At 35.3% G+C, this 24,519-nt stretch overlaps 1 protein-coding gene across 2 annotated transcripts in view; it reads left to right on the top strand.

Annotated features, from left to right (window-relative positions):
• Window positions 1-24,519, top strand: part of Cdh2 (cadherin 2) — a 227,472-nt gene that overhangs the window by 133,106 nt on the left and 69,847 nt on the right. The gene's annotated exons all lie outside the window — the stretch shown is intronic.

Consider the following 24,519-nt stretch of genomic DNA (forward strand, 5'->3'; position numbering starts at 1 on the left):
TTGAAATGGTACTCATTGAGAAGGTGTGGTAAAAGAACTGACTTCAAGTCAGGGCTATGTTGTGGTAGGACATGTACAAGAATCAAAAGAGTAGCTCTTTATTCTCCAGTCAGAAGGAAGATACTAACTCAAAAATGAGCAGCCTTGAGTTTAACAAAGACATATTAATATTTATTCATTTTTCTGTCCTTAGGATGGATGAGGGAGGCACAAAAACTAAGGGACAAATGGCAAACAAATGGCAGCAGTGATAATCAGTAATCACTATGTTGAAAATGAACTATGCAAATTGTGGGTGGGCATAGAGGGAAAAACTGGGAGAGAGTGAAGAAAGGAATGACTGCTCAAAAAGAAATGTACTCATTAACTGAAGTATGAAAAGGCAAACACTTTGTGCTTCACTCACCTTTATAATATCAATACACAAAGACATATTCATCAGCTGTTGGGAAGTTGAGTTAGGTAAGGATAACAAGAACAAACTGCTGATGACAGAACAAAGGGATGCATGTGTCAGGGAGAAGTGGGAAGGACAGATCCAAGAGATGTTCAGGAGGTAAATTCTACAGAGCCTGAAGACTAGTTGGATACAAAATAATTCCACTATACATTTGTCTGGGTAACTGATGGTGGTGGAATGGTGCTATTCCTCAAGGTAAGGAAGAGAGAACTGTGGATGCTAACATGGAATTCAGGATCTTGTATTTGCCTGGCTTGTTTGCTTATGTAGTGTTATACCACTTGAGCCATAACTCCAGCCCTGCTTTTGCTGGTTATTTTTAGACATGGAATCTTGACTTTTTTTTTTTTTTTGCTTAGATTGACTTTGAACTATTATTCTCCAGAACTCAATATCTTGAAGACCTTGGATTATAGGCATTAACCACCAACACTTGGCTTAAATTTCCTTGCAATCTGAGATCTGTCCATACGAAAAAAGTCATATAGCTCTATATCTCTGAATCTTAATGAATAGTTCTAGGTTAGAGATTAGAATGTAAGTTACAAGGAAATAGTTATAGCTGTCATTTACTGAAAACATTTATGTACTAGTACTTGGTTAGTGAATGATATATATTATATATGTTATATAAAATGTGTATTATGCTATGTAAAATAAGTGTTGCACATACAGACACATAAACAGATACACACTGTTTAAAATATCCTCTATCTGTGGGGCTGGGAAGATGGCTCAGTGATAGAGTGTTTGCCTCACATTCATGAGGCCCTGGGATTTATTCTTCAGCAACACATACACAGAAAAGCAGATGTGGGCCCAGTGGCTCAAGTGGTAGAATGCTTGCCTTGAGCTGAAGAGTTCAGGGACAGCACCCAGGCCCAGAATTCAAGCTCCACTACTGACAAAAATAAACAAACAAGCAAATAAATAAATAAATATCCTCTATCTGAAATACGTGGGATTAGGAATGTTTCAAATTTCAAGTGTTTTCAGATTTATAATATTTAAAGATGAGACTCAAGTGTAAACAGGATTCATTTCCTCATATGCAGCTTACAACAAGGCTTCAAGGTAATTTTTGGCAGTACTTTTATCGCACTGACATTGTGACCACAACCTATCAAATGAGATTAGATGTGGCAGTTTATTTCCCATTTATAATATTACATTGGTGCCCCCAAACATTCATGTTTTGGGGCATTTCAGATTTAGGATGTTTCTAATTAAGGATGCTTAGTGCTTATACAGTGATATATATTTTGTCTTTTATTAGACATCAGTATCATTCTACAAAAAGCATTACTCTCTAGTAACTAATGCTTAGAAAGGTCTACAAACCTGTGCAGGCCTCTACACTTAATGATTCTTAGGTCCAGCTTTTGAATCCAAGCAGATAGTTAAAATAATATTTAGCCTTTTCCATTTTCATTTTTAGAGTTTTTGGAAAATGCAGAGCAAAGCTGGATATGTTTTCTTCATTAAGTAGGTGGTCATTCCTGGTTTTAAAAGCTTGCTTGTGTGTCAGAGCAGATAATAAATGTTGGAATGTTGGAAAATTTGGACTTAATTAGTAATAGGAAATAATTAGGAAAAGAGATATTACTGCAAATGAGGCAGGCGAAATGCGAGTGTGAAGACATTGGATATTAATATCATTTTGGTTGTCAGTAACCCAAAAGAGATTATTTAATGAAATTCTTCAGCAAAAGAAAGGAAACAGTGTGGAATTCTATTGGCTAGCTGGCAAATTAATACATTTAAGATTAGACCCGTGTATTTATTTATCTGTACTCAAAAGACCAAGAGGTTGAGAAAGATGAGACTGAGAGGAATGATTTAACGAATCCCTTTCTTAAGCTGAAAAAGGCAGTTGTGGTCATTCACTTGTAAAACCCACATCATAATATTACTAACTTCAAGCAAATCATTTTTCTGTCTTTGGTTAGTGAAATAAAATCAGAGGTAATTGTGATAAGTGAGATATGTACTTCACGGGGATGAAATGATATGCATGAAAATCCAGTGGTGTCAGCTACTAAAGAACTTGTTCAGGTACCCTGACCCCTCACAGGCTCTCTGTTAGCCCCTCCACACCATACTTGTTGTTCAGTTGTCAACCATGTTTCTTCTCCTAGATAGGAGGGAGTGTGTCCAATCCCATACTATGTCAGGTTTCCTGCTACCTTTTCACTACCCTTTTGCTTAAATGCCATGGTCAATTCCCATCATTTCATTTATTTGAAATAGAAAGATGGCTAACGCTGTCCTTTTACATCCTCAATTTCCTATAATTTGTTTTGTCAATGCAAATTCCCCCTTACTGTTTTGTTTTAAAACATTACATGTGTATATTTCCATTTTGTTCTGCTTATAGCTATAGTTCTATTTTGTTTTGCTCATTAAAGCATCTGGCACATAGTAGGTCTTAAATATTCATTCAAATAGTTGAATGAATCCATGGAATCCGTGATTTTGTAAGATAGGCTGAAGTGAAGTCATTTGTCTCCTTGCTTATAACTTGAAAAATAGAACAGAATTTATCAAAGTTTAAGATGTATAAATGTCTTTAGAGCATAATGTCAGGCCATCAGTGTAGATATGCCAATTTAATACCAGTGCATTAAAAAAGTGGATTTAAGTATCAAGCACCTTAGATGTCCTTTGAGGCAGGTTAATAGTAGAATTACAGAAGTACCTCTCACCTAGAATGCTTTTAAAGCAAAATAACAAAACATTTTTCCAGTAATTCTTCTGCTGTATTATCGGGCATTATAAAAGCAAAAAAGCTTGTCTGTGGGAAAACAGAAAAAAAAAAGCCCAATTGTGCTAAACATAGAAAAACACATTTTCTTTTCTATATTCATATTGCCAAAAAGCTTTAAAAACAAAATGTAGCAATAAAGCATAGAAGCACATATGCTTAATGAAAAGTGATTATTAGCAGTTTGTTATTTCAGATGTACCAATTACAGCTATCCTATTTGCTGTTTTTATGGTGGTGATTGTCCTCCCTGTATTTGGTAATTCCTCAATTGCAAAACAAAGAACATAATAACAATTAGGAGAGCTATTTTTTTGGGGGGGAAATGATTCCTTGGTGTTAATTTATTTTCTTTATAAAGATATTGTACTTAAATGAAATCAAAGTAAATTCTTCAGGTAATTGGGACCATTTCATTAGAATGACATCCTTCTGCATGTTCATTTTTAGAAAATAAGTTTATATTTTTCATTTGTTTATTGTTACTGGTAACTGTATAAGTTATCCCTGAAGTTCAAGAGAATATTTAAGATGTAAGATAGTTGTAAGGTGACAAGGCTAAAAACACAAGCTCTCTCAATGGACTGAGGAGCAGGTATAAAACAATGTAAAGGCTGGTTCCACTTGTACTGTAATGCACGTCCCCCACCCCGCTCATCCCCCCCCCCATGATTCATTCGTGAGAGGGAAGGAAAGAAAAGAGAGGCTAGGCAAATTCTTTCTTAATCTCCAACAGTGATTCTAGGCTCTCACTGCTGGGGCATTTCTTCTTGTTGTCATGGACACTCATCCGTTGAAAGCACACAGATGCCTTCTGATTCTGTCTTTTGCACATTGCCCAGTGAGACTTGTGTCTGATTTGAAGCTTTGATAAAGGTAGAAAGGATTCAGTGGAAATCCATTCTCCTTGCTTCTACAAAATTTGACATGTGATTCTGCTAAGAAATTAAATGAATTCTGCTTTTGTTTCCTATAAAAGCAAAATGCACTTATGTAGCCCAGGTCCCTAAAGATATTTTAAAGTAAAACTGATAGATTTTTTTTCACTTCAGACAAAAACACTTTTATAAACATGCTAATTAAGGGAGATTGCTTTAAAAATTTATCCAATACTAACAACCTCATTATTTTATAAACTGGTAATCAAGTGTTTCAAAGGGAACATTTTTATTCAGAAAGGTAGTAATTTATACCGTATAGAGGGGTTACAGTTACATGGGCAAGAAAATTAGTACATTTCTTATCATATACCAACATCAAATTCAGTGAAAGCAGGGGTTATACGGTGGAGAAGGGACATACAAAGCAACAAAGAAATCATCTTATAAATATGTTAGAAACAATGGCATGAAAGAAAAAACATTTGAATACTTATCTTGGAGTTCATTTCACCTAACATCAACTTATCTGACCTTTTCTGCTTGTCTCAGACATATACTAGTTATTGCAAATAAGAGAAACCATGGGACCTATGTTTCTTTGGGCCTGGCTTACTTCACTTAATATAATTTTTTTTCAAGTCTTTCCATTTCCTAACGAATGGGGTGATGTCATTCTTTCTGATGGAGGCATAGAATTCCATTTGTTTGTGGGAGTGTAAACTTGTCCAGCCACTTTGGAAAGTAGTATGGAGGTTCCTCAAGAGACTCCACATAGGGCTCCCCTCTGACCCAGCAATCCCATTTTTAATTCATTATTTTTTTAAACTCTCCAGTTGTGTTCATCAGGAATTCTCCCCAATAAGATAGTGTAGATTTGGAAATAGAATGCCAAATTTTGGCATCATAGCTATATTCAAACATCATTTTCACTATTGGATAACCTTGGGTCTGGTTCTTTATCTGTCTGTGACACAGATTATCTGGCATAATCACTGTATCAAAGAGCCAAAGATATTTCAGTGAGTGAGTGAGGAGTCACAGTCCTTGGTATGTGTGGTTCTGTCACTATATTCTGAGTCTCAAGAGAGCTAAGGCTGGAGTTACCATTTTGATATCCTGTATCTATATGATTGCACTTACTAGGACAATATTTACTAAGGAAGGTTGACAGAATTCTGTGCCACAGCTCAGCCTGACTGTGTTGACTCAATTTGTGCTTTCTGTTCTCTTTGCTCTGTATATGTGATATTTTTCAAGCACTTGCCATGTTTTGCTACATAGGGATGATTTTACTTCTAGTACTTCTATTAACAGGAAGTAAACGTAAGGGTCTGAATGCAGACGGTGGGTGTAAGGTACATTAAGTAGGTAGGTTTCATTAAGTAGCCCATGAAGAGAACACCACACAGTATTCAGGCAGGAAAAGAAGTTTATTTACCAAACTGCTGCATGGTGGAGCGGCATGGCGCAAAGGGGAGACCCACCCCTGGGCCAGGACTTATCTAGGCCAAGGATGGGAAAGAGGTATGGCCAGGTGGAGGAAAGGTGTGGTCTCACTGGATCCAGATATGATCTCAGGGCCTGGAAAGCTCCCCTGGTCCAATGAGAGGCATGACTGTGGCAGCCCAGGATGTGACCTTGGAGGGGCAGGTGACTGCCTCCAGGTGTACCAGTTACCTAGGTAACACAGACACTGCCAAGGCATGGCCTGGGGCAGACCTTACAGTGGGAACCGTTTTTTTTCTTTTTAATCAGGATGTTGACCTGAGAAAATTAACACTGTTTATCTTTTTCTGTTTTTTTTTTTTTCATCTGCTTGAAAGTGAGCTAATTACTTTGATGGTGTTTTTGGACTCTAGTCACATTGAGGTTTTGGAGTATTGCCATAACATAGATTGTAATTTGCCTTCCATTGATATGAAGGCACTTTTGGAATTGTTTGAGTGCGTGGAACATAGCTATAAGGTATAGGCACTGCTTCTAGCTCCATCAGTCAGTAAAGCCAGAGTAACTCTTGCTACTACAGGCCAGAGGCTTGTCTTGAGTATAAGACAAAAAGAGTGGTTATAACCACTGCATGCCTCACACTAGATTAGGTATGTAGTCTAAGACCCTCTGGACTAAAGTTCAGTCAGCTTTCTAGAAATATCGTTGGCTATGATCAAACAACATTTTATTCTTCACTAGCACTGTTTTAAGGTAGTATTAAAATAAAAGCTGTTCAAATATTTTATTGTGTTCAGTTAGTCAAGAAGAAATTCATTTTTTTAATCAGTGAGTGTGTCATTGCAGATATTAAGGTTTTTGTTTATATACAGTTTAAGAGATATTGACTATTGATTTTCCTGTGCTCTCTTTTTAATAAATTATACATGTTAACTGACCCTAACTTTACTTTGTCTGTAAAATATCAAGATCTGTTTCATAGACTAAGAACTCTAACTCTACAATTGACAAAACTGGAAAAAATTATCCTTACAAATTAGTGGGGAGATAAAATTTGACAATAAATCATGTGACATATACTACAAAATCCCAGCTTAGCACTAGTAGAGCAGAAAATAGGTTATTACAACAAGTCATAACTAAATGTGAGCAAGAAACCTATCATCATTTGTAGTTCATTTTGTCCCTAATATGGCAGTTTGTTCTGTTTGACAGTTTGGGGACCTAGGGCAAGTTGCTTCATCTCCTTCAGTTATAATTAATTCATTTATATAAATGGAAATATGAGCTGCTGCCTGCTCAGGCTGGGTTGTGATGATGATCAAATATGATCATGTATATGGAGTCACTGAAATATTAATCCAGCTTCCTAGATCCAGGAGCAGAGTGGAAGAATGCTGTTGAGCAAAGATTGCTGATATATCAGAGTGTCCTACCCCCAAATCTCTGCTATTCTATGCTTTGTATCCCTTATGTGGAGGAATTTCAGCTGTCAAAAATGTGTATTCTCATGAGACTCTGTGTAATGTACATTAGGGGCTTATGAGAAAATAACTCTCAATGGTTATGGAAGGAAAAAAGAGAAAGGGACTCCATAGGACATTAAATTGAGTCTGGCTGAACATTTAGCAGAGTTTAAAAGATGATTCATAGAGATCTCTGTCTTGTAAACAATGCTAAAGATTCCATGTGCATTTCTCAGTTACTAATATTTAGGTATTATTATTATTAGTATTGATACTTGAATATGCTTAAGCTCACAAGAAATTGTCAACTCCTTATAGAAGTTATAAGAGTTGACGGGTATTTTGTATTCAAGTACTCAGGTACAGGTGTTGTGATGGTCGCAATTTTGTGAGGTTTTCATTTGAAAATGGTAATAGCACATTAGTATATGATGAAGAAACCATCAGAGGCCCAATAGGAAAGGAACTAATAAATCCAATAAAGACCAAAAACAAAGCAAAAGCTGGAATCAGTACATTTTAAAGATTTTTTGAAAATAAATCTCCATATGAGATGACTAAGCTATTTTCTGCCAATAACATAATTAAATAAGATAATCTCAGCAGGAACATGTTTGTTTAGACATAACTTTCTCCTTAAAAGAGATTTCATCTCATTCTTGGAACTTAAACTGCACAAATAGTTTGCCTCTCTTTTTATAGTTGGACAAGTTAAAGCTCCTACAGGGCCTGGCCTGTGTGATAATTTATGACTTCTCTATTCCTAGACTAATGTCAGCCCCTCAAAAGATGCATGTATTAACTACTATTCAAATTAGCAGTTCTGTAAGGCAGTTCTTTATAAAACTATTCCTCCCTTCAGACTCAACCTATTTCTATTCCTCTTTCCACTACTCAACTAGATTGAAAATAACAGAATTCTTTGACTCCTTACCTTCCTTCCATCCTCATAGCAAATTAATTACCAGTTCCTGTGAATTTATTTTTCACCACCTCCCTGTATTTGTTTCTTCTTTACTGATTCTTTTTGTCAGTTGTGGGTCTTGAACTCTGGGCTTCTGTGCTATCCCTGTGCTTTTTAGTTCAAGGGCAGTGCTCTACCACTTGAGCTACAGTGCCACTTCCTTTAGTAATTCTTATTCTCATAATTCTTGCTCAAATTCTCTGTTCATGTTCAAATATTATCCTTAACAGTATTCTTCCAGTCTTGAGTTTTTCTTCATATTTTCATTAAGTCATTTGTCCTAACACATTGATTTATTTCCTTTGCCCTAAAATGTTTGGATCTGTATCCCAGATTACACAAGTTCTCCATAATGTACACACACACAATTTGTAGAAGATGTATCTTGTAGTCTCTGTCTATCAATTTTCTGTCTACGCAGTGACTGACTTTGCCATTCCTTGAATGTGCCTTTGCTTCTTTTCTTCTGTTGTGTTATTTCAGGTTATGGGACTCCTTTGCATCCTAGTCTTACCTCTCAACATCCTAAGGTTCAATGGTACCCCAAAGTATATCTGTAGGCCTTCTCACTACTTCCCACAATATTCTTAGGCTATTACAAAATGATGCATTCAGTATATGGTATATACTAGAAGATGGATTCCTGAAATATGCATGATTAAAAACAAAATATCCTCCAAGCCATTATTAAACATATAGTTGCATTCAGGCTGACAGCCCATCTCAAACTTCATAGAAATTGACAATCCACTTAATGCCTGTTAAAATCTGGAAGAAACAATACCTTTTTTCCCCCTTTCCATTAGCAACAACAAAAAAAATTGGTGTGATTTGCACTTAGAACATCTTTTATTCTACAAAGTACATTTTTTAATTATGAAAATTTCTCTTTTCATGTGTAGTCTCAGATAAGCTCTTTTTGCCATTAATTTTAGATTCATACCCAATTGGAGCATAAAAGCAATGACTTTACAGATCTAACTTTTATTTCATAAGCAGTATGAGTGTTGATGGATTTATGAAGCATTTATTTGTACTTTTCAACCAAGTTGCTTCTTTAGAGAAAGCTAGGAGAGCTGTGGACACATATTTTCTTTTTCTTCCAAATGATAAGTGACAGTTAGTGGTGGGGGAAAAATCTAGAAAGAACATGTCTAAGATAGGTAAAAGGAGAGACTTGCCCAAATGTAAATGCTGTTCTACACTTTAAAAGGTTGTTCTTAGGTTGGATTTTGTTTTGCAAACAGACAAAAGAACCAGCAGGGCTCAGGAAGGTTTTGTTTTGTGCCCAAGGTTGGGGGCAAGAATTTGAAAAGGATCAGTGAATCAGATGTAATATGGGCTCTGTCTGAGCTACCCAATCTCTGTTTTGCTGATGGTCAGTATTTCAGTTATAAAAAGCTGCGTAGGCATTTCCGTCAGCTCAAAAGAACTTTATCCCTGTTTTCATTCTGACATACCTATTATGACTTTGTTCACTAAGCAGAAGGAATTCTGGGAAATGGAAAGTTAATGGCATGTTTTTAGTAAGAAGCAATGGGTGTATCCTCACGGAGAAATTAAAGAACCAAGCAGAGTTGTGTTTTCCTTTCAGGTTAGCAAAAAATAAAAATAAACAATAAAAACTGTGTTATTCATTCCTTTAATATAGTGAGTTATCATGGAAAACAAAGCATACAATAAGTAGGCTTATGTACAAAATACTCTTCCTATTTCGGGCAGTGAATCTAATGATTCTATGAATTTCTGTTACTTAAATAAGGTATAAGCAACAAAACTACAAATTCTATGATTGTGGTGGGCAGGATTTAGAAAGGAATGCTGAAGAGCTGTATTTTTTTTCCTTGGCCTTCTTTAGAGTTCTAGGCTTAGAGAGTTGCATGTGTGCATTTTAAAACAAAGTACACATTTTTCAATCTGCTGGTAATAGTAAGAATCTAACTATATTTAGGCATTTTCATGCATACTGCAGGTAAGTTAACTTTGTGATGAAGTTTATGCTTTTTGTGATGATTTCATTTGATGTCACAAAAAGTCACTATTTTAGTATTTGAATTTCTTGTCCTAACCTCCTTAGACCTCATCTTTTTGTGTTCCAGTACTGGGGCTTGAATACAGAGCCTGGAAACTGGGCTTTGGCTTTTCCTCTCAAAGCTGGTGCTCTATCAGTGGAGCCACAGCTCCACTTCTGGCTTTTTGGTAGTTTATTGGAATCAATAGTCTCATCACTTTTCTGCTCCAGCTAGCTTCAAACCTTGATCCTCAGAGCCTTTGGCAGCTGAGACATGATCTTCATCTTAATTTACATATTTGCTAGAGAAATTTTCAGATTACATTGGCCATTTTGATGGTGCATGTCAGATTCAAATTTGTATTCTCAGCTCTTGTGCAGTGCCTACTCTGAGTATACATATTCAGTATGGAAGGAAGTAGGTAGCCAGATTGTGCCATAGGTAAAAAAGGGAACTTTCCATTTTAATGGAAAATATTATCAATATCTCTTTAAATTTTAGTTTCAAAGTCTTAATTTTTATAAATTTAATTCATTTTAAGTGGGATTAACCTATATTTAGCTGCCTTATACATATGCTGAAGATTAAGAATGTGTTATAAATGTCTTTCATTTTAAGTATCTGCTTTGGGTTTAGGAAATTTTCCCTTTAAAAGAAGTTAAGCTAAATAGCCCTCGAATAAGAGTGAATCATCTTTAAATGAGAAGCCTGTGATAACATAAAGTAACTTTGAAAGTCTGAAGAATGAGCATTAACCTCATTAATTTTATAGAAGTCTGCCTAACACCTAGGGGTTTGAAACTGCCTAGAAAAATAATAAGGTATTCAGCTAAGTTGCTTGTGTTATAGTCTAAAAGATAGTCCATGAAAGAATTATGGAAAGTGATATGTGTGGATAAAATAGACAGTTAAAATAAATGACTTTGAATCTGAGAAAAAGAATACTGCTCCTTAGCACCTCAAACTCATAAAATCCAATGTACATGTGTGAAAATGGAGCTAGGTAAATTGAAGGGGTAGATGGGATTGGGAGAGATGGAGGAGAATGTTGAGAGTGGCAACATTGATCAGGATACATTGTACTCACAAGCTGACATACTGAATTAAAACCTCTTGGTAAACTATTAAGGATATGCATTTTTAATAAAAAAAAAATACTTGCAGTGGGATATCTGTGTTCCACCATTACAATAAGAAAACTCAATACTGGATGGTTCTTTTTGTAACACATACTGAGTTTATATAATTGGAATCTCTTAGAAAATAATGTCACATAAAATTAAAGAAATACATTTTCTGTTGTCACCCAAAACTGAATTCATTTTCTTGCCATATATCTCTCAAGCAGTTTTGGATGTCTCTAGGTTACTTTCCTGGATCTTACTGATTCTGAGAAATGATAAATAGATTCTTAGGGATCTCAAAGCCATATTTTATTTTGCATTTACATCTTTTTTTGTGTTCCTTTTGTTAAAGAAGTACGTTATCAGAGAAGTGTAAGTTTTACCTTTACAATTTGACATCCACTGTGGTAAAAAGCATTGGGGCACAGAGTGTGCAGCTTCCAGTATGGGGTAGCATCATTTGATTTTGTGACACTCAGTGCTGAAATGACTGAAATATATTTCATGCACAAAGGTGAGTGACCTATTCTAAGAAAGTTTGTTTCAAGCAGAATATCTTGAGTTTCTTCTACTTTTTTGATGGCATGTGAATATTAACAAAAGAAAAGCACCCAGATTATAAATTGTAATTCATTAGTGTATATATAATTTTAACCTATTAGAATGAAGAGTGACAATTCAATAAAGGCCATGGTTTTTATTACTGTAGTAATTATTGTCCTTTTGTCTATATTTGGATGTGATATTTGGTTTTTAAATTTGCCGGAGATGTTACGGTCTTTTAAAGGCCATATAAAATATATTTAAAATAATTTTACTCCTGTAAGTTTTGCTTGTGTTTTGCCTCAGAAAAAAGTCACTGTATTCCTCCTAAGGTTTTCTCAAAAACGAATCAGAGAAATAAACTTTTAGCAAAACTATCATCTCGAGAATATCGCTGTGCATCATTTTCTTTTTTCTTTTTTCTTTTTTTTTTGGGTCAGTCCTGGGTACCTGAACTCTGGGCCTAGGCTCTGTCCCTCAGCTCTTCAGCTCAAAGCTTGAGCTCTACCACTTGAGCCACAGTGCCACAGTGCCACTTCTGGCTTTTTCTGCTTATATGGTGCTAAGGAATCGAACTCCGGGACTCATGCATGCAAGGCAAGCACTTTACTTAGATTCCCTCCTACTAATGCTAGAGAGGGGAAGACCAAAGCTGTTCAGAGATTATTCTGTATCAGTGGAACTAGAACAAGAACTGAGTTTAATTTTTTGGGCAATAAACAGGAATGAAACGATTAAGATCTTAGTAACAATGCAACACAACTTTTTCTTTTTTTTTTCTTTTTTTTTTGGGTCCGGTCGTGGGGCCTGAACTCTGGGCCTGGGCGCTGTCCTTCAGCTCAGCTCTTCAGTTCAAGGCTAGTGCTCTACCACTTGAGACACTTCTGGCTTTTTTCTTTTTGCTTAGCTGGTGCTGAGGAATAGAACCCAGGGCCTCATGCATGCAAGGCAAGCGCTCTACCACTGAGCCACCTTCCCAGCCCCAATGCAACTTTTTCTAACTTAGAAAAAGCATGCAGCTGTACTAGACTAGTTGAGGAATGTGGTTCAATTGAGTATGAAATGGTAATGGCTTATTAAAGAGAACTAATAAAATACAGGAGATCAGAATTGGCCTTTACACAGAGAAATTTTAAGTATCTTTTAGCATTTCTTATTCATTTATTTCATTAGATAATAGTGTACTTTAAATTGAAATGTATATTTAGTGTCTCTGTTGGCTAGAATGTAATTTGTGTGATAAGTGACTGTTACATAATGAATCTGATTTTTCTGTGTGATATGTGAAATTATCTCACTTTTTATAATCCTACCATTCAAAAGTTGTGTATTTTAAAAAAAGAATTTGTGGTTAAAATGTACCAGTAATGACTTTCCTGCTTTTTTTCAAAAATAAAAATCCTACAGTACTGCAGAAGCATTTAAACTTTAACTCTTAATCTTACTGTTAAATATGCAAGATACATACACATACACACATTCTTACATTCTGTAAACCAATTCGTATACATCAGTAATAAGATAATTAGTTTAGTTCTATCTTGGCATTATTTTCTTTTAATCCGGTGGATCTCAGTTTACCTGGAGAGTGCTTCTCTTAATGAGATGCTTTAGTGTATAAAACCCCCACACCTACAAAAATAAAGTGTCCTGAAAAACCAATGCCAAAAATTATGCCCTAGGAAAAAAAATCTTCTTAAATCCTCATCATTAACAAAGGCATCAGGTAAGGAAAACTATTTTGTTGATGCAGCACTGTCCATTTTGTAAGTACTGATACCTCTCCATATTGACTGGCATGGCTCTGCTTCCCCGGGTTGGTTTCTTCATTCTGAGGCTTTTCTCTTGATACTCATATCCAAAACCAGCTTCAGTTCTCTTTCAAGCTCTTCCTGCTCCGCTCTTCCTCTACCACCCCTCTTCCTCCTCTTATTCCTCTTTTTCTTTATTCTTTTAACTCAGTGTACTTCCTTTTTATTGTTGTATATTTGGCCTACTCTATCATGTCATACAACCTAAAAGTCTTTATAACTTGAGTTTTAAGTAAAGCAATCAAATTCAATCATTGTGACATTGTGTCTCTTTAGCTGTGTGTATTCATCATGTTTCTCTCATTGTCTCAGTTACTCAAATCTATTGTTTGCTTATATTTGGATGCTTCTGGAATTTATCTACTATATATTTTCTTTTTTTTTTTTTGCTTGTTTTAAGAGCTTTTGGCATGTTATCTTAAAATGTTAGTATTGCTTGGGCTTTTGGTAAAAAGACATAATTCAGACTCGTTTTTTTATTGTATCTATTTACGAGGACACAATAAGGATATTGTTTTAGCTTAACTTGATTTATTGCAGCTAATATACAGATTGGGAAATGGGAACTTGGATGAAAATAACACATGCACAAGATATCTGTTCTGATATTATCCTAGCAATGTCATGAAAAGAAGCCATTAATAGGTGATTGTGTACTTACAATGGATAAATTAAATACAAAAAAATCAGCTTACCTCTGTAAAATTTAAGATTAGTTTGGCCCTTCCAATTATACCTAAAAGCTGGACTAAATGCCATGGTGCATGGGGCAGGCAGGGTGGGATTAATTCTCCTCGACAGAACACTAATGTACTTAAGATGTTTTCCAGATAAATCACATGATGTAGAGCTGGAGCTATGTGAGATGGCCATAATGTTACAGTGTGTGACAATTAATCCCACTCACTTCAATATAATTAACGAGAATTGTGAGATGGGAATGTAATCATTTCTCCAAGAGGAAATGTCACTCCATTACTGTGGATAAGGCTTATTATTGTTAGTTGAAGAAGCAGATTTTTTGAAGCAGCAGCTATTAAAATTGCTGAGTTGTTGGTGTTCACAGTGGTAGATGTTCACTTTGAGTAATGTAAAAGGAGGCAATATTTTGGAGAGGAATTTGGCTTTCCTGTCCAAAAATTGATATTTTGATGGGAACACATTTACAGGACATCATAACTATAAATTTATAAACACAATTTCTGAATGTAACTAACTGTCTTTAAAAGAAAGCATTGCTGAGGGAATGAGTGGGTTTGGGAGGGATGGCGGAGAAGGATGAACATGGTGACATTGATCAAGATGCTTTGCAGTCAAAAACTGACTCTGTACCACTACATAAGGATAAAAAAGCATAAATAAACTAAAACTAAATAAAAAAGGAAAAAGCATCACAAATGTTTAGATACATGGCAAATCAGATAATCTTTAATTATTATGATAATCACTCTTAAAAATTTTAAACCTATGCTGACAGTGAGGGCTTTCTACTATAGTAATCTTAGTGCCCTATAAAATGAGGCTAGGAGATCTCAGGATTGAGAGCAGCCTGGGTTGCATAGAGACCTAAATTAAAATTAAAAAAAAATAAAACTCACGATCAGTGCCCAAGCCCTGAGTTCAAGCTCCAGGACTGGAAGAACTTCTACCCACATGCACACCCACAAGAAAGAATTGTAAAACAAATCCCTCACAGAGATAAAAATTATGGGGAAATTTAAAAAAATGAAAATAAGAGAAATAATGCACATAATGCACATACAATGCACCATAAACTGCTTACTGAAGTTTCCTGTAACTGTTCTGGGTCACAGGGAGTTGAACTGGATCTGAAAAATATTATCACTTTAGGTTGTTTATACAATGCCTTCTGCTACTAGATTAGCTTACTAGGATTTAGGATGGTTGTGAATAAAGACAATCATAAGAAGGTGTACTGGGTTGCCATAGTTTTTATTCTAGATATATGATGATGTTTATTACTAGTAAAGTTATGAATTTATATCAGATCTGGGAATTTTCTTTTACCACATAAGTTCTATTGTGAATTCAAGGACTGTATGTGCTTCCTTTGAATAACTTCATTGCTTTTGTGAAAGAAACAGTAACACTCCTAAAAATCTGGAATCCTGCATATATTAAATTCTTAATATACATCATGCTGGTAATGTTCAGAACATGTACACTGTCTTCACAAATAATAAAGTTTGAGGATTGCATTTGTTAAATGTTTATGGTTTGCTTTCGGTGAGAAGTCCAATGTTGCTACTTAAAAAGTTCTTTCCAGCTGGGAGTGAGTTGATGTATCTTTGGAGGATTGGCAGTAAAAGCTGGGAATTCAATGTTTAACTGATGAGTTCTATACTATTATGACACATTTTTAAGAGCTATTTTGTACATGTTGTTATTTCTTCATATGTGATAATCATCTTTTTCTTTTGCTAGCAGGCAAATACATATTTCTTAAAATTTTGTAAGTGTTCACGATAAAAATTTGCACTTCTGTGTCTTATGGTTTTGCACATTAGAGTTCAGTAGTCAATACTCATTGCACTTAATGTGACAGCATATACTATGGATGGCGCTAATTTGTGCAAAGAACAATCTGTGCTGTGTACTTGTCATTTTACTCACGTGTGTCCTTTGTTTCTTGGTGGAACCATAGTGGTGCACTCTGAAAACATATATTGAGGTCACGTTGATTGAAAATGAAGCAAAGATTAGTTTAGTTGTGTTATTATTTATTTTAGATTTTCCATCCTTTTCCCATAGAGTTTTTTTGAAAACTTCAATAATTCACAATGCTTTGTTTTCAGTAAACTTAATTTTGAATTTTTTTCTTTGAAACTTAGCAAAAATCTGTTTTAAAATCAAGAATTTTTCTTTGTGGATATAAGCACCTTGAAATATACAGCTCGCTTAAATAGAGTCAAACATCCTATATTAATCTCCATGCAATGGACAAAGGAAGATTCTACCACTTGTAATTTGCAAGAAAAAATATTTAGAGACATTCATATTTCCATTTATTCTAATTTGTTAATGGATCAATAGTAGAGAGAAAGAGAGAGAATATATAATTTTACATGATCACTGACAATTTTATAAATTTGTAGCCATACTCTGTTAAAAGAATGGGTCTTTATTAATTGAATTTCATAGCTGGGAGTTGTCTAGAGACAGGATATCAGTGAAGAAATGCTTAAAATCTTTGAGTTATTAGAATGTATATAAGAGAGAAAGTAGTTATCTTAACAGATTTATCAAGAGTTTAATATATAAAGTTTTGTTTATATCACTATTAGGCTTTGGAAATCTAAATTTCATAGTTTTTGGTATCAGTATCATGTGTCTCAATTCCTGTTATTGGTTTTTTCCAATTTCACATCACAGAATACCATGGCATTTTATGTGTTTTTTAATACTTGAGCCTTGTATACCTATACTACTTAAATATTACATGATTTCACCTTCATAGAAAAAGAAATCCTAACTATTCTAACAGATTTTTTACAAAGTATCTAGGACATTACAATAATGTCTTTGTGGAGAAATATCAAGATCTTCAGAAATAAAAATTACTTGGAGTTTTATGAATTTGACCACACTAGGCTTAATTTCGACTTATTTGTTTGTGGATAGGTCATCCTAATTTCCACACATTGAGAGAATAACAGGTTATCACTAATTGCAGAAGCATTATTAGATGTGATAATTAAACATGTACTATAGCAATAGTTCCACCAGTTTCCTGTCAGCCTACTGTGGGTGGGTTGACTCACAGGGTAGAGAACTCTCCACGGGGTCACTCACTCATCCCCAGGCTTGATCTTGTCTTACCTCCCTCTGGCATGTTGTTTCATAATTACAACTGCAGGGGAGAAGAGCAGCAACTCATTCTGCTGGGAGTAGATAGGTGTCACGTCAACCCTTAGGTTAGTGATCTTGCCTAATGTCCAGGGCTACGTGAAACTGTTCTGACTGTCCAGGGTCAGGGAGGAAAGCTGAAGAGATACACTTGAATATTTCTGCTGCCTGTATAGGGCATATTTCAACACTGTGTCAAACAGATATGTGTATCCTACTCAGAATACCATGATTGGGACACAAGTAAGCCACCAATACAGTTTCACCTGGACTGTTTTCAGTTTTTTGTGTGTTTTGTTTTGTTTTTTAATTGTAAAGATAACAGCAAAGATGACAGAGGGGTTACAGTTACATGAGTAAGTATTGAGTACATTTCCATTGAGCATTATTACCCCCTCCTTTGTTTTCCCCCTACCATCCCTTCCCTCCCCACTTCCCTGCCTCCCCAGAAGTTGTAAAGTTCATTTTTAACATAGTGTTTTGTACATCTGATTATTACAGTGGGTCAGCTTGTATCCTTGTTTCAGCATTTTGTTATTTCCCTTCCCCTCCCAATTTAGAAAAATGAATATACAAGATGCAGGGCACCAGAATTAAATGCATTGAAAACGGGTTATACTATGGGGGGAAGAACATACAAAAGAAACAAAAAAAATCACATAATACATTAAAAACAACAGCAAGAATGATAAAACCTCTTGTGTCCCAATCTTGGGTTAATTTCACTTAACATAATCCTATATGGTCAATGTACATAGCTTTTGACCTTTCTTCTTGCCTGGTAAGATTATCCTAGATGTATACTAGTTATTGCAAATAAGGTAAACTGTCACTATAACCAAGAAATCTAATAACAACAGCTGCTGGAGGGGATGTGGCCAAAAGGGAAACCCTACTGCGTTGTTGGTGGGAGTGTAAACTTGTTCAACCACTTTGGAAAGCAGTATGGAGGTTCCTCAAAAGACTACGCATGGAGCTCCCCTATGATCTAGCAATCCCATTTTTGGGCATTAACCCAAACCATCACAAACAAGGCCATACTAAAGCTACCAGCATAACTATGTTTATTTTAACATTATTCACCATAGCTAAGATGTGGAACAAACTCAGATGCCCCTCAGTAGATGAATGGATCGAGAAAATGTGGTGTGTATATATACATATATATATTTATACATATACATATACATGCAACACATACACAAAATGGAATTCTATGCCTCCATCAGAAAGAGTGACACTCCATTTGTTAGGAAATAGAAAGACTTGGAAAAAATTATATTAAGTGAAGTAAGCCAGGCCCAAAGAAACATAGGTCCCATGGTTTCCCTTATTTGCAATAACTGTTTGTGTTTTTTTAAGCTGGCTACGCTACAATAAGTTAAAAAAAAACACAAATGGCTCACATTGCATTTCTACTGGACACATACATTTTATATCTACTGCACACAACTGTCCTCTGGGCTGTCCATGTTCAGCTCTATGTTCTGAGAGGTGAGAAAAATGACCAAATATCTAGAAGAAGATCCCTGATGTGGTACAAAAGGGGTGATGAATTCAGACTGTTTATATCCTAACAAAGACCTGGTATACCTTCCCTGGCATCTCTAATATTCCAAGGTAATCCCTGAAATGCTCTCTATAATTAAACATACTTTCCACTTCCACTTGAATATTCACAGGACAGTACAAAAATTATTTGTTGATTCATCCATTCTTGTATTTTGGTCCAAATTGCGCTGTACATCCAGTTGGTAGACAAAAAGAGTTAAGTCCTTGAAAGCAAAAGAGTAGTAAAGTTGCAGGGTAAAAAGATTTTGGAAAACACTTTCATAGTCTTATATTCTGATCAGATTAAAAGCTTTGAGTTTATTTCTTGGCATCTAATCAAAGGTAGAAGAAAACATGGAATTACTTAGTAGAAAATGATGCATGGGTCAAACCAGCGTAATTAAAGACTACTATCATGTGAGCACTTCTCTATAATTTAGGTTTCACAGAATAACCCGTCTCTTCCCTCCCTCCGTCCCTTCCTTCCTTCCTTCCTTCCTCCCTCCCTCCCTTCCTCCCTCTCTCCCTCTCTTCCTTCCTTCCTTCCTTCCTTCTTTCCTTCCTTCCTTCCTTCCTTCCTTCCTTCCTTCCTGCCTCCCTTCTTTCCGTCCTTCTTTCCTTCCTTCTTTCCTCCCTCCCTCCCTCCCTCCCTCCCTCTCTTCCTTCCTTCCTTCCTTCCTTCCTTCCTTCCTTCCTTCCTTCCTTCCTTCCTTCCTTCCTTCCTTCCTTCCTTCCTCCCTCCCTCCCTCTCTCCCTACCTCCCCTCCCTCGCTCTCTTCCTTCCTTCCTTCCTTGTTCTCTCTCCTAGCTTTCTCCCCTAGCACTCTCTATCCTCTCTCCCTCTCTCTCTCTCTCTCTTTTTGCTGTTGGTACTTTTGGTTTGAACTCAGGGGCTCATGTGTGCTACAAAGCTTTCTCTCATATGTCTCCAACCCTTTCTACTCTGGATATTTTTGAGGTAGGGTCTTGTTTTCTGCCTAGGTGATATTCTTCCAATCTCAGCCTCCCACATAGCTAGGATGGCGGGCATATGTCACTTTCCTCAGCTAGTTGAGATGAGTGATGTGAATAGCACTTGACACTGTGCTCAGCTATTAGTTGAGATGGGCTTTTGCAAACTTTTGACCTAGTCTGCTTTCAACCTGTGGATAAAATTATTACAAGGCATGAACCACCAGTACCTAAGCTCTTAGTTTTTTATAAATCTATTTATTAGCTTTGAATCACTAGAAACCAGCCCACCCAATGGGTATAATACTGCTTAGGAAATAGAATAATGATTTCTTCAGATTGGAGTTTATGTGCAATTAGACCTTTTAAAACTGAAAACAATAAACACTATATTATCAAACAGTAATAATTATATTTGAATACTTTTTATGGCTTACTCTGAAATACTGCATTTGGAAGGTTTTTTAAATTTATTTTTTACAAAAAATATTTTTATTATTTTCTATTATTTTTTCTGATTTACAGACTCATGAGAGATATCTTCCATATTGCATCTACCCAGTTATCTCTCTGAACATAAACTCTTCCGTGGACCAACAGCTAAACTTTTTTAGCTTTACTACCAAATCAAGTATTCTCACAACTATTTTACTGTCAGTGTTCTTAACTGAATTTGGATTTTATGCAGGCATTAATTTTATTAAACTTTCCATTTAACTTGTTTATAATTTAATTATGCTCCTAATTGTTATTATTTAATACACAAATAGAAAACATACTGATTTGCATTCAATGTTTTTGTTTGCTATCTGAAAATTGTGTATTTTATTAATTTCAGTTAATTTTTTCTTTCCTCTTTTTTTCTCCACCCCTTCTTTTGCTTTGAATTTTTATGGTTGTATTTTAAGTGTAACAATTGAAGGTATTACTCGGTGGAAATAAATAATCAGTATTGTGTGTCATGGAATTAAAATGTTACATTATGTGAAATTTATGTGAGTTTTTAAGAATATAATCCTTAGAATTAAATTAGTTCCTCTTGGAATAAATTTCCTTATATTGCTAAGGAATACAATAAGTTCCATAAATGACTGTTTTCTAAAAAATATTTTATTTCCTAGATTTATTTTAAAAGTATTTATTTTACTTTATTTTGCCAGTCTTGGGGATGGAACTCAAGGCCTAGGTGCTGTCTCTGAGCCTCTTCTACCACTTGAGCCATAGCACCACTTCTGGCTTTTTTTTCTGCACCATTTTTTGGAGATAAGAGTCTCAGGGACTTTTCTGCCCTGATTGGTTTTGAATCAGATCTCTGCCTCCTGTGTAGATAGGGTTACAGACATGAGCTACTGGCATCTGGCTAGGATTTATTTTAAGGCATTTAAAATTACTCATCATCTCAAAATACATTTATATACTTTATGTGATACTACTCATTTATACAAAAATATTATTTACAAGCTGACTTTTCTGAAATTATACGTGCCCTCAACCTGGTCTGTCATTACATTTAATTTTATATGTGTTTACCATCTTAATTTAGGAGAGAATGAACCCTTTGAGAGTTCCTATAATACATCCTGCAGTGATCAAGATAGTAACTTAACAATATTAATATAGCGGTAATCCTATGAAGTTGGATCTCCTGTGTCCTTATAGTTATTTTTACATCTGAGTTGAGCATGTAAGTTATGTAAAAGTAATCAAATGAAGTTTATGCATTGCAGATTTGGGGGGGGGCACGATACCCCAAGATGGTCATGTTAGCCTGAAGTAGTTTTAGACTCTTTTTTTTTTTTTAATATTATTTTATTTTATTTGAGAACATACGGTACAGAGGGGCTACAATTACATGGGCAGGATAATGCATACATTTCTTACCAAGCATTGCAGCCTCCTCCTTTGTTTACCCTTCACTTCCCATCCCAGCCTCCCCCCTCCCCCCACCCAATTATACCCCCTCCCCCCCCACCGACATTGTAAAGCTGGTTTTGACATGACATTTTGTACTTCTCATTGTTGCAACAGGTCCACCTGAATCCTTAAACGACTTGTTTGCCCCCATCTCCTCCACATGTTATACTGACATCAAATATAGTGAAAGTGGGGGTTACACTGTGGGGGAGGGACGATAGTTCTTTTATATGATTGAATGCAACACTGCATCATCCAAATTGAAAAGTCATTCACAATGTTTCATATTTAATAATACTTTGAGCTGAAATCTCTCCAATGTTTGAAGAATTCCTTATTTTAGCAGCCTACATATATTTCATGAGTAGTGAACTAAGAAGTAGGAGGGGAGCTAATGAGCCTGAATGAGGATGACATATACTTTATTTGCATGTAAGAAAATAGAAAAAAATGATACCCTGTTGAAATTGTTTTGGGGGAATGAGATGAGGAGAATGATAGAGGGGAGAGGTTGATGGAGATACACTTTATACATATATGAAAGTGTCACAGGTGCGCTAAATTTTAAAAGTAAAAAAAAAGTGTACCAAAAACCAGTGAATCAGAAGCAATAGAAAGCGATCAACACATACAGAATACTGTCAGAACAGAAAATGTGGATGTCACATATCATAGTGATGAGATAACCAAAAAGATTATTAAATTGAAAAGGTTATTGCATTTCAAAATCTTTAAGGCATTAGTAAATATGCTAGATAATTGAGCTAGATTGGATCCTTAGAGATGATAATTTATTCTGAAAAATAGAATAAGTTGTACATAACTCATGTCTGCAATGAAACATGAATATTTTCAAACACAGTGTTCAGTAGATATTTCATGGTGCTCTTGCCCTTATGGAATGAGGTACAAAGGTAATGACTAGTGTGAAAGTGATAAACATTCAGAGTTTATTTCATTCACATTAAATCTCTTGTATATAAAATTTTACTCATAAATCTTAAATCCTACATGAATTGATATGCAAATATCAATAAATGGTTACAGCTCTATCCAAAGATGCGAGATTGGAATATCATTTTTACTGATATGTACCATGGCATACAGGCTTTCTAAAAGATGGGTTTCCATCCCAGATGTATCAGTTAATAGAAAAATAGATTCTGTGTTTGAATTGTAACTTACTGCAGATTTGTCAAAGGAGAATTATTTTCTTGAAAACAGAGCTTACTTATTCTGACATTTTGGAGCATCTAATTGAAAACTGCAAAATCTTGTAATAAAAATATTGCACATACAGCTGAAAGATTTGAGACAGAATTTCAGCTTTCAGAAAAGGTTAAAAGTGACTTATTGTGATGGATAGTGGCGTATTTCAAAACCTAAGGAAAATTTCATAAGACTGTTAGAGTAAAATCTGTGAGGCTTAAGGTTAAGTTTCACACATTACTCTGAAATAATTTACATTTGGGCTGGGAAGGTGGCTCAGTGGTAGAGCGCTTGCTTTGCATGCATGAGGCCCTGGGTTCAATTCCTCAGCACCACATAAGCAAAAAGAAAAAAGCTGGAAATGGCGCTGTGGCTTAAGTGGTAGAGTGCTAGCCTTGAGCTGAAGAGCTTAGGTACAGCGCCCAGGCCCAGAGTTCAGGCCCCACGACCAGACCCCAAAAAATAAATAAAAAAATAAAAAATAAAAAATATTTACATTTGCATAAGAAACTTTATCATATGATTTGTCAATGTGAAAAAAGAACATAAAATTTAATAAACTTAAATTTAATAAACTTATTAAATTTAATAAACTTATCCTTTATTGCACATGACAAAGAATTTTGTCATTTGGAGAAAAAAGATAAATATTACACTTCAATAAATCATATATGCTGTTCTTTGATGTCCCCTGCTTTGAGAGTATTTCATTAGCAGAGAATTATTAAATATTTTGATATTTTAGGTAGAGCACAACAGCTCATGCCTGTAATCCTAGCTAATTAGAGCTTAGAGGATAGTGATTCTAAACTAGCCCTGGCACAAAAGTTAGTGAGACTTCCATACCGTCAATAATCCAGGTGTCCACCTGTGATCTCCAGTAGGACCATCTTGGTTGAGGTAAGTCTTAGACAAAAATGTAGGATCTTACGTGAAAAGTAATTAAGGCAAAAAAGGGTGGGGGGAGTGGGTGCTGGGAGATTGGCTCATATGGTAGAGTGTGTGTCTATCAAGTGCTTAGGCTGAGAGTTCAAATCTCAGTAGTGTTGAAAAAAAATGATATTGCAATGATAAAACTTCTCACAAAAGCCAGTGTTTCATGAACACAAGTTCAAATGTATCACTAAACACACACACACACACACACACACACACAAATATATATATATATATATATATATATATATATATATATATATATAGTAATTCTATGCTTCCATCAGAAAAAATGACACCACCCATTTGTAAGGAAATGGAAAGACTTGGAAAAAATCATATTAAGTGAAGTAAGCCAGACCCAAAGAAACATAGGTCCCATGATTTCCCTTGCAATAATAATTAGTATACATCTAGGATAATCTTAGCAGATAAGCAGAGTAGTTCAATAACTATGTATATATGACCACATATGATGATGCTGAATGTACTGAAACTGTTTTTGAATGGAAATGAATATGAGTGGATCTAAAGAGATCCCGAAGACCTTCCAGCTACCACTGATTCAGGGGAAAGTATTGTTTCTCCTACTGAAATTTGAGAAGGTAAGAGGAAGATAA

Source organism: Dipodomys merriami, unplaced genomic scaffold, assembly GCF_024711535.1.
Source record: "Dipodomys merriami isolate MVZ:Mamm:240054 unplaced genomic scaffold, mDipMer1.0.p SCAF_2, whole genome shotgun sequence".
NCBI classification, from domain to species: domain Eukaryota; kingdom Metazoa; phylum Chordata; class Mammalia; order Rodentia; family Heteromyidae; genus Dipodomys; species Dipodomys merriami.